This window comes from Triticum aestivum, chromosome 5A (genome assembly GCF_018294505.1).
Source record: "Triticum aestivum cultivar Chinese Spring chromosome 5A, IWGSC CS RefSeq v2.1, whole genome shotgun sequence".
Classification (NCBI taxonomy): domain Eukaryota; kingdom Viridiplantae; phylum Streptophyta; class Magnoliopsida; order Poales; family Poaceae; genus Triticum; species Triticum aestivum.
Window position 1 is genome coordinate 622038452 of NC_057806.1, and position 5711 is coordinate 622044162.

The window sequence follows — 5711 nt, forward strand, 5'->3', positions numbered from 1 at the left end:
CATTAGCTTGTATGATCAATTTAAGGCATCATGGCAAGTTGTTTTGGTTTTTGGCAAAATTTGCATTTTGTAGAGTTTTCTCGGTCTAAAGAGGCCGATAAATGGCCAGATGTGTCGCAACTTGCATATGGTGTCAGAACTCAGAAATCTTTGAAACTTGGCATGGATGCATTGAAGGAAAGATGCCGTAGAGGCAATAATAAAGGTGTTATTTATATTTCCTTGTACGATAAATGTTTATTATTCATGCTAGAATTATATTAACCGGAAACTTAGTACATGTGTGAATACATAGACAAACAAAATGTCCCTAGTATGCCTCTACTTGACTAGCTCGTTAATTAAAGATGGTTAAGTTTCCTAGCCATAGACATGTGTTGTCATTTGATGAAACGGATCACATCATTAGAAGAATGATGTGATGGACAAGACCCACCCGTTAGCTTAGCACTATGATCGTTTAGTTTTATTGCTATTTTCTTCATGACTTATACATATTCCTCAGACTATGAGATTATGCAACTCCTGAATACTGGAGGAACACCTTGTGTGCTATCAAACGTCACAACGTAACTGGGTGATTATAAAGATGCTCTACAGGTGTCTCTGATGGTGTTTGTTGAGTTGGCATAGATCGAGATTAGGATTTTTCACTCTGTGTATCAAAGAGGTATCTCTGAGCCCTCTCGGTAATGCACATCATTATGAGCCTTGCAAGCAATGTGACTAATGAGTTAGTCACGGGATGATGCATTACGGAACAAGTAAAGAGACTTGCCGGTAATGAGATTGAACTAGGTATGATGATACCGACGATCGAATTTCGGGCAAGTAACATATTGATGACAAAGGGAACAACGTATGTTGTTATGTGGTTTGACCGATAAAGTTCTTCGTAGAATATGTAGGAACCAATATGAGCATCCAGGTTTTGCTATTGGTTATTGACCGAAGATGTGTCTCGGTCATGTCTATATAGTTCTCGAACCCGTAGGGTCCGCACGCTTAACGTTCGATGACGATTTGTATTATGAGTTATGTGATTTGATGTATCAAAGTTTGTTTGGAGTCCCGGATGAGATCACTGACATGACGAGGAGTCTCGAAATGGTCGGGAGGTAAAGATTCAGGGGTTGTTTGGTTCCTAGACACACCTTGCCACACCTTGCCACACATTGCCACACATAACCTTAGGCAAGTTTGACCAAGTTAGGTAGGTGTTTGGTTCTAGCCACACATAACGCAATGATTTTTTATGAGAAGTGAACCCCACATGTTATAGACACAAAAAGTGTGGCAAGATTCTTTTAGGCAAGCCAAAGTGTGGCTAACAATTTGAGCAACTCAACTAAGGCAAGTGTGGTAAGTGTGGCAAAAATCATGTGGCAATATATGACAAAGATAGTCACAATCCAAACAGCCCCTCATATATTGGAATGTTGTATTTGGACATCAAAATGGTTCTGAGTGGTTCGGACATTTTTCCAGAGTACCGGGAGGTTACCGGAACCCCCCGAAGAAGTTATGAACCTTATGGGCCATAAGAGGGAAGCACACCATCCCACAAAGGGCTGGTGGCCCCCCCTTGGGTAGGAGGCCGATTAGGACTAGGAGAAGGGGACCGGCCCCCCTTACCTTCTCATTCTCCCTTCCCCCTTTCCTATTTTGTATGGGAGGTGGAATCCTACTAGGACTACGGAGTCCTAGTAGGACTCCACACCTTGGCGCGCCCCCTAGGGCCGGCTGCCTCTCCCTCTCCCTCCTTTATATACGGAGGCAGAGGGCACCCCAAAGGCACACAAAAAGTTTCTCTTAGCCGTGTGCGCTGCCTCCCTCCATAGTTACACACCTCTGTCATATCGTCGTAGTGCTTAGGCGAAGCCCTGCACCGGTAAACTTCATCATCACCGTCACCACGCCATCGTGCTGACAAAACTCTCCTTCGGCCTTAACTGGATCAAGAGTTCGAGTGACATCACCGAGCTGAACGTGTGCAAATCGCGGAGGTGCTGTGCAATCGATACTTGGATCGGTTGGATCGCGAAGACGTTCGACTACATCAACCGCGTTACTAAACGCTTCCGCTTTCGGTCTACGAGGGTACGTTGACACACTCTCCTCCTCTCGTTGCTATGCATCTCCTAGATAGATCTTGCATGACCGTAAGAAAATTTTGAAATATTACGTTCCCACCTACTTACAAAAGTTGAGGTCATTTTAAGAATGTCCAAAACTAGACCATGTTCGACGGAGGTGTCCGGGTAGGCCAGAAGTCTCCGTTTGAGAGCGCGTTTTTTGGCAACTGTCAAATGACCCTAAATTTTTCCACCAGATTATATGACCAATTAAAGTCATCCTACTAAGTTGTTTTTGTTTTTGACAAAATCTTGCATCTTGTGAAGTTTTGTAGGTGAAAATGGCCGATAAATGGTTGAAACGACCAACTTGCATACTGTGTCAGAATTCGTTTGAACCTGTCATGGATGACTACCATGGGCATGCACACATGTTGGCATGAGTTGGGGGCATATAAAAATGTCTAAAACTAGACCATGTTCGACACAGGGCTTCCGAGTAGTCCAGAAGGCTCCGTTTGAGAGCACGTTGTTTCTCGTCATACTTGAATTGGCCTAAAATGTTTTTCATGTTAGTGTATCATCAATCCAAGACATCATGCTAAGTTGTTTGGGTTTTCTAAAATATGTATTTTCTAAAGTTTCTCGGTGAAAAAAGCCTGATAAATGGCCGGACATGACACAACTTGCATAATCGGAATTCGTTCAAGCATGATATGGGTACATACCATGGGCATGGCCACTTGCTTGAAAAGTTGGGTTTATTTTATGCATGTACGAACATAGACCATATTCAATGAAGAGTGTTTGGGTAGGCTAGAAGGGTCCGTTGGTGAGCATGTTTTTTTTTCTAATTTGAATAATTTTGTTATTTGCAATTTTCGAATTATAAATCAACATGAACATTTTCTTATGTTCTAACCATTTATTATAATTTGTCAAAAAAATTTGAATTTCATGTTATGTATACAAAATTTGAAGTTGAACACTTTTACACTTTTTAAAAAAATCCTAACAATAGATGAAAATTTTGAACAAAAATTGCAAACCACATGCTTTTAAAAAAATTATCACCTTTTTTTAAACACGGACATTATTTAAATTTGTGAACAAATAATTCGGAAAACGGGAATGTTTTTATGGAAATTCCAGAATAATTTAAAAAATGTAAACTATATTTGAAAACAATAACATTTTTTGGTCTTCCAGATATTTCAATTTTTTGAACAGGTTTAAAAAAAATTCAAAATGGAGAAAAAATAACTAACAAAAAGATAAAATAAAACAAAAAATTAGGAAAAAATCGCTTAGGCCATGGCCCAGCTAGGCAACGGGCAACGGCATCACTTGCATCGGGTGCCTGATGGGCCGGCCCAAGTATTCGGGGTTTGAAAAAGGTCATCGATTTAAAAAAATGTTCGCAGATTCGAATTTTTTGTAGGTTTTCAAAAATTAAATCCCTAAAAAAATTCATCAAATAAAATAAAGTTCGTGAATTTCATTTTTTATCAAATTTGAAAAAAGTTCACGGGTTATGATAACAAGTTCGTAAAAGTGGAAAAGAGTTCGTGGATTTGAGAAACATTCATGCATGTGAAAAAAGGTTCACACATTCGGAAAAAAGTTCATGATTTTTTTTAAAAGTGCACAAATTCAAGAAAATATTCACAACTTTAAAATATTCATGTATTTAAATAAAATCCCAATTTTGAAATAAAATTCGTTAATTTTTAAAAAGGAAAAAGAATTTGGAAAAAGGAAGAGAAAAACAAGAGAAAACGTCACCCAAAACAAAAAGCAAAAAATCAAAAGAGAAGGCAAACAAGAAAGCTATGTGTTTTTAGCGTTGATTTGAAGAAGGAAAAAGAAGTAAACTAGGCACGTCGGGTTAGTTGTCCCACTTGGTTGATACAGTTGCACTTTACCGGGAGGTCAGCAGTTCGAATCGTGTCGTCAGGTGACGTATTTTCAGAAAAGATCATGCTACCCTTTATTATAAAGGAGTATGAAGAGATCCTCTTCATCGATGTGGTTAGGGGTTTGTACCAAATCTTAAGTGTGGTTTTTAATCATGTCTTACAATTCCAAATACGCTGTCAGCATTCTTCTAACTGAGTGTACCTGAATTAGGAGTTTAGGACCACCGCTTTTACTACATGGAGAGGAAGGATTCTCCCATGGACCTAGCTATAGCAGACAGGGGCATAATGACTGTGCTGTGTGCTGTGCTGAAATAGTGTTACTACATGTAACGGACTGCCAGGCATTTTGCTGTAGACCCCGCATAGTACATTCCCCCTTGATGTCACCAATTATTTGCACAAGTCTGTGCTGCTGGGATACGGGTGGCTGGACGAACGAATGAATGAATCCCGTGGTGCCTCCCGTGGTGCACGGGGCGTATCTCGCTGTAGCTTACTGTTTTCTCCGGCTGAAGCACGGTGCAGGATGGTCGATCCATGGGGAGCGCTATAATTGGAGGAGCTGGGAGCATCTCCAGCTGCAGCCCCAACAGATCTCCCAGGTGCCTTTTTACGCGCCGGTGCTTAAAAACTCCCTACTCGCGTCTTCAAAACGCCGAAATCCGTCAGCTCGATCCGTTTTTGGGCCCAGCGATCACAGGCCGAACCCGGCGCACTGGGGCTCGGGGCTCCGGCGCAAGGGGAAAACATGCCTGGGCCACATTGTCAGGCGAAAAGTAAAGCCAAGTCGTCCAGATTCGCCTCCCACCCCCGCGCACTCGGCCGCCATCCTGCTGATCCCGGCGTTGCCCACCGCCCACCACCGCTAGATAGGCCATTCCCCGCCGGAAAAGAGAGAAGGTTTCGCCGCGGCAGCCTCTCCACCACCGTCCGGGCGATATTTCCGGCGTTCCGGCCACGCAGGGCGGTATACCGGCGGGTGTGTGCCCACCATGCCCCCAGGTGTTCGATGATTTGTCTGCTCGGCAATGTACTCGGACGACGAGGAGGCTCTCGCCGCGCTGCTGGAGAAGGAAGCCGATGCCGACGCCCAGGAAGAGGAACATCTCATGGTCCTCGCCGCCCTCGCTGGCCTGCTCGCGAGTAATGAAAAGCCGCGGCAAGGTGGCTCGACGTGTTGGGGAACACAGTAATTTCAAAAAAATTCCTACGCACATGCAAGATCCATCTAGGTGATGCATAGCAACGAGAGGGGAAGAGTGTTGTCCACGTACCCTCGTAGACCGTAAGCGGAAGCGTTATGACAACGCGTTCGATGTAGTCGTACGTCTTCACGATCCGACCGATCCTAGCACCGAAGGTACGGCACCTTCGTGATATGCACACGTTCATCTCGGTGACGTCCCGCGAACTCTAGATACAGCTGAGTGTCGAGGGAGAGTTTCGTTAGCACAACGGCGTGATGATGATGATGAAGCTACCGGCGCAGGGCTTCGCCTAAGCACTTCAACGATATGACCGAGGTGGAAATCTGTGGAGGGGGGGGGGCACCGCACACGGCTAAACAATCAACTTGTGTGCCTATGGGGTGCCCCCTTCCCCCGTATATAAAGGAGTGGAGGAGGGGGAGGGCCGGCCCCTCTATGGCGCGCCCAAGGGAAGTCCTACTCCCATCGGGAGTAGGATTCACCCCCCTTCCCTAGTTGGATTAGGA